This window comes from Nyctereutes procyonoides, unplaced genomic scaffold (assembly GCF_905146905.1).
Source record: "Nyctereutes procyonoides isolate TBG_1078 unplaced genomic scaffold, NYPRO_anot_genome, whole genome shotgun sequence".
Lineage (NCBI taxonomy): Eukaryota > Metazoa > Chordata > Mammalia > Carnivora > Canidae > Nyctereutes > Nyctereutes procyonoides.
The window spans coordinates 21747440-21761760 of NW_026575049.1; the positions used below are offsets into that span (position 1 = coordinate 21747440).

Sequence of the window (14321 nt, forward strand, 5' to 3'; positions counted from 1 at the left end):
CAGAAAAATCCAATTATATCCCTTTATAGAGAGATTACGGTGTGCCACAGCCAGTTAGTTAGTGGAAGAACTGAGCTCAAGCCCATGCCCATGTAGAACTACAACTTAGCTCTTAGCCAAATCCTTTGTATTTGGATTCACCAAAGAATACGTAATTTGAATAATAACAAACTGTATCTATTATCTATGTCATGAGAACACATAGGCAAAATTTAAAATAAAATATCCAATCCAGCTCAGTAAGTGTTTTTAGGAACTTCTCATATGCTAAGCAGTGTGGGGGCACCAAAGGATACGGTTCTTTGGTAGAGAGAAGTGCAGTCCCGTTAGAGAAGTAGGAAGTGTCCAGTAGCTTTTATTGCATTGTGCTTTAGCATCCTGGCCAGTGTTCTGGGCTTCCCGGTACTTGCAAGTAGAAAACACATAAGATCCTCTTTTTTTTCCCTGTTGGAAAATATTATATTTAGTGAAGTGAAGATGTCAGTATTCATAATAGAGAAGAGGTTGCATAAGCCAAGACTGCCTTCATGTTGATAAAAAAAAAAAAAAGCCTTATTTCACTTGTAGTCATAAACACTACTCCAGTGAAAAAGGGACACTTTTCTCTCCTTTTTGTCTTCTTGGTTGCACAATCATCATCAGTTAAAATGAAGTAGCTCTTATATAGTCAAGGAGAAAAGAAAAAGAGAAATCCAACATACCACAGCCTAGACAATTTCATCCAGCACCGCTGGGCGGAGATTGGCCTCCCCCTTACACCTGCCCCTACTCCAATTACCTTAGCCCCCATCCTGACCCCTGGCTTTGCTGGATTGAAGGTTCGCTTGACCATGGAGCTTGGTGAGAAGAGAACGTTGAATAGAAAGTTAAAAAGAAAGGCACCGGGCAGCCCCGGTGGTGCAGCTGTTTAGCGCTGCCTGCAGCCCAGGGCGTGATCCTGGAGTCCCGGGATGGAGTCCCGCGTCGGGCTCTCTGCATGGAGCCTGCTTCTCTCTCTGCCTGTGTCTCTGCCTCTCTCTCTTTCTCTCTCTCTGCATCTCTATGAATAAATAAATAAAATATCAAAAAAAAAAAAAAGAGAGAGAGAGAGGCGCCTGGGTGGCCTGGTCAATGAAGCCTCTTCCTTTGACTCAGGTCATGATCCCTGGAACTCAGCAGGAAGTCTGCTTCTCCCTCTCCTCTGCCTGCCACTATCCCTGCCTGTGCTCCCTCTCTTCTCTCTCTCTCTCATTCTCTCTGACAAATAAATAAGACACTTAAAAAAAAAAAGAAAATTAAAAAGGTGGAGAGGACTGCCTCTCCCTTTTCATCGTCATAGATGGGGTTGACTAACACTGTGGTGTGTCCTTGCTGGCTGATAGCCAATCTAAGGCCTCAGCTTTTCAAACAGCAGCTCATCAAACTGGAATATGCCCCTATGGGTCTGCTTCCTGGTGCTTCTCTCTAATCATCTTCTTCTGAAAGGGGTTCCTTTCTTCCTAGTGGGAAACAAAAAAAGTCCTGCCTCTGGAATTAACATGGAGGAGGTCTTGCTTGTTCTAGAAGTTGACTACACTCGCCTCTCAAGCATGCTCTGGTTGGCCTGACTGGCACAGCACTTGTGCTGGCCAGCCAAAGCGGAGCCGCGGAGGGCTGGTTGGGTGTTCTGGAGAACTCAGGCTAGCAGATCAGCAGAGAGAAGATGCAGCTCATCTTGCTTGAACTTTGCTTCCACCTCTCCAGCAGCTTCCCGATATTGCTCAGTGGTGACTGTGACTTTGTAGGATTCTGAGTTGCTCTCCTTTGGTTCAGCCAGCAGCTCTTTGCAGAACAAGTCCTGCATTTCTCTTCCATTTGCTTCGCCAGGTGCTTGGCCTTGGCCTTCGCCAGGTACTTGGCCTCTTCACTTGATACCCTCTCCCGAGGAATAGCCCTGCTTAATTGCTCAGTGGCAAAAGCCCTCCCTCCACTCAGCCCTTCACCTCACTTTAGTTGTTTCAAGATTTCAGGCTCTTTCTTGGCTTCCTCCAATGCCAGCTCCCTCAGCTATTCTTCTTGAAGATTCTTCATCAGAAAATGAGTCATCATAAGCTGCAGGATACTGCTAAGACTTCGAACCAGATGGGGGGGTTTCCCTCATACAATTGATCACATGTTCCAAAACTCAGATGCCCATGCACCATGGTGGTGTTCTTATTCCCATCCGCTTCAAAGGTGACCTGGTGGGTGCTTGCGGTCCTGCCCATGGCTCCTGCTTCTGCCCCCGCAGAGACCATGAGCACTTCAGGCCCCTTGTGCACACACACGCCTGGAAATGCCTGGATGCTTCCCTTACACAACAGGAGCAAGGCCATGACCCCTCAAAAGGCTCTCTTTGAGTCATCAATGTCCTTTTATAATGATAGCCCTCTGTAGTGCATATGCAGACTGGGTGGGGAACACCCAGAAAGTAAGCCTGAGACAACGATGTGCACACAGCTTCATAGTTTATTTTGAAAGCGAGTGATTCCAGAGTCAGGGAGAGTGCAGCAGGAGAAGAGGAGAGCTGATGCAAGTGTGCATGCTCAAGTTGATCACTGGGTCTCTGTATTACTCAGGGTTCTCCAGAGAAGCAAACAGAATGAAGAGATTTATTTTAAATAATTGGCTTATGTCATTATGGAAGTCCCAAAATCTGGCAGGCTCGAGACCCTGGAGAGCCAATGGTAGAGATGAAGTCCAAAGGCAGTCTGTTGGAGAATTCCTTCTTGCTCCAGAAGGCCAGTCTTTGTTCTGTTTGGAACTTCAACTGATTGGATGAGGTCTACCCACATTATGGATGGCACCTTCATAAATAAAGTTCACTGTTTTAACGTAAATCTCATCCAAGACACTGTCCATCATAGGCTCGATCCCCTGGTGCCTACTAGAAGTGTGTAGAGTGTGCCTCAGACAGTACAACTCTGGACAGAGGGAGCACTTGTTTGCTGGTGCTCCCCATCCTATGGCCAAGACTTGTCCTGTGGGATGTTAACTTACATCTCCTGGTTGTGGATGCGTGAATACTGGACAGGTTCTCACAAGTGTCCCACAGTGCGGTGTCAGGGCAAACCTGGAGCAGAAGGCCAGAGATACCTGGGGCAGCAGCTCAGCCGGGAGCATCAGCTGCACCTGTAGGGATGGGTCGCCACAGCTGCGGCTGGAGTAAAAGGTGGGACGAGAGGATAGGAGGCAGGGTGTAGACGCCTAATTCCTGCTAAGTACCTCACTCCCTGAACGCCCTACTTCTCCACTTTCTGCAAGAGGGTCTTAGACTTACCGTTTTATCTACTCATTGAAGAAAGCATTTACCTTCCCATCACCCTCTGGGAGTCCTTACTGTCTTCTCTATGTCCTAATGACCCTCCTCTGTCCATTGCTGTCACTGTGTCCTATAATCCTTAGGACCACACCGTCCTGCAATCCCCAGCTGCCACGAGGCCTTTGAGGGCAAGGACCTGCCCTTTGGCTCCATTTTCCCATGTCCTTGATTCTTATTAATTGCCTAATAAGTGTGGCTGGAGCAGATGGAACAGGTTTTTCCTTCTGATTCTACTAATATTCTCTCATTGCCGGGGGCGTTCTCACAGGGCATTTATTGCTCTGTGGTTGTGCCTTAGCCCAGCCCCTTAACCACTGTGGCCACATTTTCTCATACATGACACGAGAGAAATGTTATTACACAAAGGTTTGTTGCTGGGTGAAATGAAGTGGTCGGTGTAAAAGCCCTGTAAAGCAAAGCACAGGCTCAGGCTGTGACTGTGACCATGGCCGTGGCCGACGGGCCAGTTGGCCCCTGAATGAAATCTCCTCTCTGCATCTCCCGCAGGACTCAATGTGCCATGGGGCCTGGGTGGGAAATGACACTTCCCATCTCCTTTGTTGCTGGCATGGCCTGGTGGTCAATGCAGGGATGTGTGCAGACACTGTGGTACAACTTCTAGATTGTCCCTGACATGGAAGATGAGCCCTAGCCCCGAAGTGGCACTCCTTGCCCTTCTTACAAGCTGCAGTGTGAGTGTGCTTGCCACCCACACTTGATCCTGGGAGGAAGACAATATGCTCGGGGTGATGAGATGGAACGGGGCTGGGACACCATCCTGGATCTGGGGACTGTTAGGTGACCGGGGAATAAGTAGGAGGAATCGGGGGCTATGTTATACAGGTAGGTGGACTATCCTTGCTTTTCCTGCATTCGTGTAGAATAATTCTAGACAAAAATGTTGGTTCCATATCAAACCATGTGCTTCGTGAAGCCTTGGGCAGAGGAGGTAGAGCTGATATAATGAAATCTTTGCTCTCCTGGCTGCAGCCTTGGCCAGGTCTCTGTGCGGCTCAGCATTTATTAACCAGAGTCTACCTGTAAGTTGGAGCTGAAGCAATTTTCCTTGAGAGCAAAAGCCCCAGGGCTCTTAGACCAAACTAAGCTCAATTCCAGTGTTATTATAATGGAGGAGCAAAGTTCCTGAATCTTTCTGAGTCCCCAATGATGATAATGATTATTTAACATCTGTTTAACGAGGGCACTGCTGTCTACCACCCAAGTGTTCCCAGGTCACCTGTCATTGAGACCAAAGGGTCTAGCATATGCCTGGGCATTTCGTACAATTCACAGATACTAATTTCTGCCTTTTGTCTTCCTTGCTCAGAAAATATTGGGGGAAGGCTTTATTGAAAAATTGTTCTTGAATTACCTTATAATCCCACTTTCTCAGACAGTACTTGAGGCTCCCTTCAAAATGGATGTGATTTATAAATAAAGGTTGCCAAATGCTTTTGCAGTCCTTTTAGGGCATGTTATTTCTGATCCTAAGATACGTGTGTGGTGGGGTGGGAGGGACGCAGGGTAGATTTAATCCATTATGAAAGAGAAGGTGCTAAAAGATGCACAGTCTGGGAGAACTGGGCTCTGGAAGGGAGCTCAGGGCCCCTGCGGCAGCTTCCAGAGTCAGGTATCTCTCCTGTGGAATCTCCTTCCTGCCCCCCCTCATCTTCCCCTGCACCCCCAGCTCCCATCCGACAGTAATGGAGAGTTATAGCTTCTTCTCTCTGCTTTGCACCGTGCATGGACGTTGCAGGCTGGCAGCAGCAAAGCTCTGAGAACCACTTGTAGTGCACAGGGACCTTCACTCATTCACCACCTGCAGGGCGGCCCTAGACTGATTTGGGTGTCTTCCAGTCCTTGCCCCCCACCCCGCCCTAAGCCTCTTACAATATTGCTTGGACCCAGGGAACTAATTCCTTCAAATGTGGTTTTGTGCCTGGTACCTGATGTTCAATGAGCATTCCATGTATTTGAACCCAATCCTGTGACCTGGGTCAACTCATGTTATATCCTTGCCCTTCCTTCCATTGCCTTCTCTGCGACATGAGGGACTTTGAATGAGATGCTCTAAGCTGCCTTGCAGCTCTAAAGTTCTAATACTCAACACGGAATGCCACTTTCCCATAGCATCTACTCTCCAGCTACTCCTTTCACCCACATTCCTCATCCCAGCCCAAAGACAACTCTCAGCATGGCCTAGGGCTCGGGGATACATATCTAGACTTAGCGGAAACTGAGATCACTCCCATTTCTTTCTTTTACATACAAGACTATAATCATGATTCTTAACGCTTGACTACTTGTTGATGAGCTGGAGGTCCCCAAGACTGCTCTCAGGTTCAAAATTTGCTTGAGTCACAGAACTTAGAAAAATGCTTGTGCTCATGGTCACAGTTTGTTACCATGAAAGGATACAGATTAAAATTGGCTGAGGTGGGGGCACCTGGGTGGCTCCGTTGGTTGGGTAGACAACTCTTGATTCTGGCTCAGGCCATGACCTCAGAGTCCTGGGATCCAGCACCACATTGGGCTCTTCATTCAGTGGGGAGTCTACTTGAGGATTCTCTCCCTCTCCCTCTGCCCCTCCTCTAAAATACATAAGTCTTTTAAAAAACCAAAATTGGCAAAGGTAATAGGTGTCGCAGACATCCCAGAGAGACCAAGTGTGGAGCTTCCAGTTGTCCTCTCCCAGTGGAGCCCTGTGAATGGTCCCTATTCTCCCAGCAAGGGTGGTAGAGGGAAGTGGGTGGATCTGACAGACATTTAATCTGATTTAAGGAGGTAGAATTGTTAAAATTTCCGGATTGCAGGAAAGGAAAGTCAAGGATAACCCCCATTTTTCTAATTATGATGAAGGGAACATCAGAGGGGCCTGGATCCGGGGAGGAGATGGAGACAGTGAGTTCAGTTTTGAACATACTGGTGTGAGGTGACTGCGACACCTCCATGTGGGTCTGAGGTTCAAAGAAGAGGTTTGAACCAAGAGTCACAGGTGTACAAGGAGCAACTGAAGCCCTGGAGCGGATAAATTGCCTAGAGGTGGAATTGAGGGCAAGAAGGCATGTTCTTGAGGAGCTCCAATGGCTCCAATCCCTGGAGGCTGGTAAGCCAGCCAGGGAGACTGAGGATCGCCAGCCTGGGATGCAGGCAGAGAGCTAGGAGAAGGCATCTAGTGTCCCAAGAAAGGGCACGGTCAGGGGTCTTGAACCTGCAGAGGGATTGCCTTAGACGAAAATTATACATCAATTGGGCCTAGCAAAATAATTGGTCATGGGTGATGCTAAAAACAAACAAACATTTTGGAAAAGGGAAGGTTGACTTTAGTGCTTTGGAACGGAGTGTGAAATGAGCAGAGAAGCTGCAGAAAGCTGGCTCTGGCCACTTTACGGAGGAGGTTCAGCTGGGAACAGATGTGCAGAGATCGGGAAATAGCTGGAGGGACAGTGTGGGGCAGGAGTGGGTTTTTTTTGTATGTTTGTTCTTAAAAGTGGAGGAGCCCTGAGCATGTTCACATGCATCAGGAAAGAATCTAAGGGGAGGCTGAAGAGAAAGGGGGAGCGAGATTAGAATGTGGTTCTTGAAAAGGTGAGGGCTGGAGAGGGAGCCCAGGAGAGCAGAGCAGGAAGGAGGGGGGAGGATGCTCACAGGCCCAGAAGAGTTTGGGTGGTACCCCCCCACCCCCGCCCCAAGCCGTGAGAGGGAGCCGTGGGAGCCACTTTTCTGTTCAGTTCAACGCAGCAAACTCCTGCTGACTTGTGCCAGATGCTATACTATGTGCTGTGATACGAGTGCGAGTGGATCTAAGGCTCCTGTGGAGTCCTGAGAGGAGCCGGGGAGACAGACCCCCATGACCAGAACTAACCTTTGTGGAGCTTGGGCTTGGGGCCTGGCGGCATTTCGCTCCCACCGGGGGGTGGGCAGCGGTGTGCTTCTATTTTAACAGACCATGGGATGGAGGTGCAGAGAAATTGAATTAGCCCCTGAGCCTAACGGAAACCGTGGGTCTGGAGCACGAGCCCAGGAAAACCGCCGTGCAGGCCATGGTCCTCATGACAACGTCACGCACGAGCTCCTGTTCATAATCCAGGTCCCAGGAGAATGACTGGCCAAGATGCCGTGCGCCTGCCTGGCTGTCACCACTTTTCTGGGGCAATCCTGGTTTAGTGTCATCCTCATCTTTTCCACAAGGGCAGTTCACTCACTTTCCTTCTGGCATCTCTTCCACTCCCGCTTACCCTTTATAATCCAGCCTGTTAGCCCTCTGCCTCTTCTCTGCAAAGCTGGTCTCTCTGTTTTATTTAATCCTTCTTGGTTTTCAGTGACAGTTATTTTCTGCATCCCAAACTAGGGCACAAAGGGTTTGTTTTAATTTAGCCATCTGTGTGGGAAATCTTAACAAAAGGCTCACAAAGAAGATGGTATGAGATTTTCATCTCCAGCCTGACCCTCTTCCCTGAACTCCAGTTGTGTGCACAGCAGCGGTAGTTGGATGCCTAACAGATGCCTCAAACTTCCCAGCTCGAAGGCCCAAAGAACAAAGCTCGAAGGAACAATGATGTTCTCCATCATTGACCCTACCTGCCTTGTCTGCTCTCCCCTGCAGTCCTCCCCTCTTAGCTACTGCTATCTCCATAGTGCCCGAGGTGTCTCCATAATGGTAACTCCGGGTGCATGGGATAAAACCTCCCTCCCCTTCTCTCTGACCCCTTGGATAATGGGCCCATGCATCCCATTGCATCTCTCCTCAAATTATGCATGTCCACAATCCAACCATGTGATGGATAATTTTATGCCACTTTGGCTGATGGTACCCAGACATTTGGTCAAACACTAGTCTAGATGTTGCTGTGAAGGTGTTCTGTTTTTTTTTTTTTAAAGATGAGATTAACATTTAAATCAGTAGACTTTGAATAAAGCAGATTACTCTTCATAATGTGATGGGCTTCATTTAATCAACTGAATGCCTTAAAAGGAAAAAAACCTCAAAACCCTGACCTTCCCCAGGGAAGTGGGAATCCTACCTGCAGCTTGCCTTTGGACTTGAGCTGGGTCTCTAGCCTGCTGGCTTTCTCTGCGGATTTGGGACTCCCCAGTTTCCATAATCATATAAACCATTTGCTTAACATAAATCTCTCTGGAGAAAGAAAGAATACTCATGACAGTCACAGTCCTCATTTCTGTGACTGTTCATGTGGTCGTACCTGGTGTTTACAACTACCTTCTGCTACTACCTAGTCCATATTCCCTGTACCCTCAGCAAGCACCTTAGCTAGTCATGGTTTCCTATCTGGTGATGATCCAAACCTTATTCCGGAATGATCTGGGCCATCATTAGTAGTCCTGCCTGAGTTGGGTTGTAGTCAATGACTCTAACTTAGTTTGTAGTGAGACTAAGAGACGCTCTAAGGGACCTCCTGTGTTCCAGACACACTCCTCCCCATCTCCATGGTGGGTAGTAGTCCAATTTCCCCTTGGTAGTCAGGATCAGTCACCCCAGCTGGCACAGTAACTTTCTTCTTTTTGCTGGTTGATTCAGAGGCACAAGGAGCCCAAAGTGGCCGGGTGGCAGTCCTGACCTCTAGTTCACTAAAACCTTCATTGTGTCTCCTGGAGGAAGCACTCCTCCCGCCTTCCCACTCTATGACATCTAGGCCAGCAGAACATGGGTCGCATTATAGGGAACAAAAATGTTTGCTAGTGGAACCTAGGGGTGATAGGGAGTGCCGTGTAGATGGGACCTTGAAGGATGCCTAAGAGCTGGGCTGGCTGGAGACATGGCAGCAGAATGGCGTTCTACACAGAGGGGACTGCAGACATAAACGCATGGGGAGCTCGGAGGGGGCATATTCTGTTCATTTCCGTAGACAGTGGGGTGAGGACGAGCAGGCTGGGACGTGTGGTGAAGTCTCTTATAAGCTTTCTGTATGAAAATTCCACTTTATTACTAATTCAGAAAGCTTCACCTGGCTAGTTATTCAGAACTGACTCCCAATTTATTCAGATACAAGTGTTTTTTTTTTTTGGAAACCCAGTGTTCTCTCTTTTTTGCTTTCCCCACCAACGTCTTCCCTTTGTGTTAATTTACATGGAATTAATCAAGTGGGGCTTTGGACATTTTTCTTATATACACACATCTATTTAAGACATGAACCAAATGACCCATTGATGCTACAAGATTAGTCAATGGATTATAGCATTTTAAAAAATAAACTTTAAATTTTGCAGTAATTTTAGATCTATACAAAATTTACAAGGATGATACAGAGAATTCATTTATGCCTTTCGCCCACTTCCCCCAACCTTACATAACCATGGTACATTTGTCAAAACGAGGATCAACATCAGTAGAGTATGGTTAATTATACTCCAGACTTTGTCCAGATTACCCCTATTTCCACGCAAATGCCCCCTTTCTGTTCCAGGATCCAGTCCAGGATACCACGTTGGGCTGTTTTCCTTTCAGTTGTGGTAGTTTCTCAAATCTTTTCTTGTTTGTCATGATGTAAGTAATTTTAAGGGGAATTTGAGAAACTACTGCCTGCTTCTCTCTATGCCTGTGTTTCTGCCTCTCTCTGTGTGTCTCTCATGAATGAATAAATAAAATAAAAAAAAATCTTAGTATAGTTTTGAACAGACTAAGCATTAAGTCTAATTATATTAAATGTTTAAATATGACAGAGTAGACAGCAATATATAGATTGTATTGATTGGTTTTTGCCCTTGTGAAAAAGAGAATTATCTATTTATATTAATATGTATTATAGTTGCCTTATTTTATTTTTAGAAAGATTTTATGTATTTGAGAGAGAGAGAAAGAGAGAGAGAGAGCGCGCGTGTGTGCATGAGTTGGGGGAGGGGAGGGGTAAAGGGAAAGGGAGAAGCAGACTCCCTGCTGAGCAGGGAGCCCAATGTGGGGCTGGATCCCCGGACCCTGAGTTCATGACCTGAGCCTGAAGGGAGTTGCTTAACGAACTGAGCCACCCAGGTGCCCCCTGTAATTGCCTTATGTTATTTTATTTTATTTATTTTATTATTTTATTTTATTTTAAGGGTTTTATTTATTTATTCATGAAAGGCACAGAGAGAGAGAGGCAGAGACATAGGCAGAGAGAGAAGCAGGCTCCATGCAGGGAGCCTGACTTGGGACCTGACCCCGGGCCTCCAGGATCATGCCCCAGGCCGAAGGTGGCACCAAACCACTGAACCATCCAGGGATCCCCTAATTGCCTTATTTTAAAGATGATATTTAAACAGCGGAAGCTGTTGCATGCTTAGTATATGAAAGCATATTCAGGAGTATAGTGTTCTGAATATGTCCCGTAGCTCATTTTTAAATTTTGTTTTTCAGCTATATAATGATTTTTCCTTTGCCTATTCAAGCATTAAAAAAAGGTGTGTTAGAATCTCCCAAATGTGCTGGGCAGTTTGTGAATTTCTCCTGGTAATCCTCTTAGATTTTGCATTATGTATTTAGAAACTTTGCTATTAAATGCAAACAAATTTAGATTTGTTCTATCTTCCTAATTATTCAGCCTCTCAAATTAACTAGTGACTGTGACTATCTTTATCTGTAGAAAAATTTTTGTCTGTATTGTGATAAAAGATACATAACATAAAATTTACCTTTATGACCACTTTTGAGTGCAAGTTCACTATGTGGTATGTTGTTCTGTGACTATGACTATCATCCATCTCTGGAACTCTTCATTTCCTAAACTGAAACTCTGTACTCACTAAAATAATAGTTCCCCACTCCCCCCCTAGCTCCTGGAAACCATTGTTCTACTTTGTCTCTCTGAATTTGACTACTCTGGGTGCTTCGGATAGTGGGATCATATGATACTTGCCCCTTTGTGTCTGACATATTTCACTTAGCATCATGTCTTCAAGGTTAATCCATGTTGTGCATGTATCAAAATTTCCTTCCTTTTTAAAGGCTGAAGTGTGTTTACTTATATATTTATTTAAATATAAAATATATGCTATTTATTTTTAAAATACGTATGTAAAAACACTTTTTACTTACCTGTTCGTTTACTGATGGACACGTGAGTGGCTCCCACCTTTGGACTATTGTAATAGGTGTGAAGTGCCATCTCACAGTGGTTTTTGTAGTAATCTTTTTAATGAAAGTTCTATTTTTTCTGAAATGAACATACTAGCTTTCTTTTGGTAAGGCTTTGCCTGGTATATATTTTTCCATACTTTATTTTCAACCCTTCTATAACCTGATGTTTTAGGTGAGTTTCTTGGAAGCAGTAAATTATTCATTTTTTTCTACTCATAGCCAATCTGACAACCCTTGTCTCTTAAGTAGACTGTTTAGTCCACTTATGTTTATTGTTGTATTGGCATAATGAGAGTTAATTATGGCATACTGTTTTGTATTTTCTATTTGTCCTGAGTTTTAAATTAAAACTTTTCTCTTTTCTTGAATTCTTTGAGAATTGGTTTATTTATTTTTCATTACATAATGAATGCTGTTGTCAAGTTGTGAACTTAGTTTTTATACTTTTAATAATTAGCCTTGAAACTAGCACTTGAAATAAGTACACTTAACTTTATGAAATCTAAATTTAATATCTTACCATCCTTCCAAATAATATAAGGACACTATAGCATTGTAACTCCAGTCCTCTCCTTTCTAGCTTGCAGGCTATTGTTGTTGAGTATTTTAACTTAGCTTCCCTCACCCCCAATATTAGTCCCTATTATAGGGTATATTCTTTACTCATTATTCTTTCTGTTTCCTTCTACGTGTAGGGAGATTCACTAGCATAACATGTCTAGCCTTTCTCTGCCTGACCTGAACTAATGGGTAAGTTTGGAAGGAAAAAGCTAGGCATATGTAGCCTTGTCTTTTTTTGGAAGTGAGTTCCTCTCAGGAGGAAGACCAAAGATCCTTCTCCTCCACACTGTAAGTTTTACAAAGGCAGGTTCCCATGTACTTGACAGTAGGGAGGGCCAGGGTGTGGCTGGGGAAATCTAGAGCTGCCTAAAAGCTGGCTGGGTAAGTTCTAATTCTGGAGTTCAGTATTATGAAATGTAATTGCCTAATATGTAATTGTAGATATAAGCTACATTTTCCAATATTAGTGTTTGTCAGTACTTACAGCGATACTTTGCATTTCTCTCTGACAAGTTTTCTTGTTTCACTACCATTCACAATTCACTAATGGAAAAGGAATGCTTTTTTACTGGGATCGCTAAAACCCTAACAAATTTCTAGTTCTTGCTTTATTTATTTTTTTATTGTGGTGAACATTTTCTTTTCTCTTTCTTTCTTTCTATCTTTTTTTAATTTTTATTTATTTATGATAGTGAGAGAGAGAGAGAGAGAGAGAGAGAGAGGGGGGCGCAGAGACATAGGCAGAGGGAGAAGCAGGCTCCATGCACCGGGAGCCCGATGTGGGATTCGATCCTGGGTCTCCAGGATCACGCCCCGGGCCAAAGGCAGGCGCCAAACCGCTGTGCCACCCAGGGATCCCTCTATCTTTTTTTAAAATTTGAATTCCAGTTAGTTAACATACAGGGTTATATTAGTTTCAGGTGTACAATATAGTAATTCAACACTTCCATACATCACCCAGAGCTCATCATGACAAATGCACTCCTGAATCCCCATCACTATATTATTGTTTTATATAGTAATTACACTATTAAGACTTTCCTTAAGTTGCCATTTTATTTGCTCACCTTTTTACTCTTGCACCTTAGATTTTTCCTTTAGTGGTAACTGTCCTTAAAGTTATCCTTTATTTGCTCCTTTCAACAGGATATATTTCTGGTAACTTTTCAATTTTGTTTGACTAAATTTTCTCCTTGTTCTTGAAATACATATGTATGATCCTGTTAATTTTCTCAAAGATTGTACTCTACTGGTTTCTTGCTTTTATTATTGTTGTTCAGAAGTCAGTTGTCCAGTTAATTATTGTCCCTTTATAAATATTCTCTGTTTTCATACTGGCTTCTTTTAAGACCACTTTGTCTTTTATATTGTACACAATGACATTTCAAAGTATGGACTTTTACAAAGTAATTTAGATTAGAATTCACTGGGAATCCTCAATCTGAGAATTTGCTTCTTTAATTAAATTAAGAAAATTCTCAACTATCATTTCTCTCTTTCCTATCATTTGTTTCCTCTACCATCATCAGGATCCTCTTCCTTCTCCATTTATATTTTCCATCTTTATTTCTATCTGTATTGTAATCTCAGTAATTTCTTTAAGTCTGTCTTTCAGTTCACTAATTCTTTCTTCATCAGTGTCTAATATCTATTTAAAATATTGATAGAGTTCTTAAAAGTTTGTTTGTTTGTTTGTTTGTTTGTTTGTTTGTTTATCTATCTGAGCGATAACACACACATGTGGGTTGGGGGAGGAGCAGAGGGAGAGAATTCTAACCAGACTCTGCTAAGCATGGAACTCAACATGGAGCTCTAGTCCATAACCCCAAGACCATGACTCGAGCTGAAATCCAGAGTTGGAAGTTTAACCAAATGAGCCACCCAGATGCCCCATAAAATACTGATAAAGTTTTTAATTTCAGATTTTATGCTTTTTATTTCTGTAAGTTTAATTGATTCTTTTGCAACCTTACTTGGTCTTTTTCTTTATGGGTTCTTATTTTTTTACTTATATTTTTCAGTTCTCTCTTTTTAATCTAAATATGTTGGATATACTTATATTCTGTTCTGTACCTTATAATTTTCAAAATCTGGAGCTTTTGCTAGTCTGCTATATATGGTCTGCCCACTCTCACTCGTGGAGGCTTATTTCCTCACCTGCACATGTGTGTAAGTTTTGGTTGAAATTCAAGATCCTTGAAACTTTGTAACTGGAAATTCTTTGAGGACCTGCTTTGGGGTAAAGATTTTAATCTGCTTCTGTCAGGCTCCTGGGTATACCACCAACCTGGGACCACTTTTTTTTAAAAAAAGATTTTATTTATTTATTCTTGAGAGACACTGAAAGAGAGGCAGAGACACAGGCAGAGG

The 14321-nt window shown here is 43.9% G+C and overlaps 1 pseudogene; it reads right to left on the bottom strand.

Annotated features, from left to right (window-relative positions):
* Positions 1-1549: 1549 nt before the first annotated feature.
* LOC129512144 (MICOS complex subunit MIC19-like) lies at positions 1550-2225 on the bottom strand (annotated as a pseudogene).
* Positions 2226-14321: the final 12096 nt, after the last annotated feature.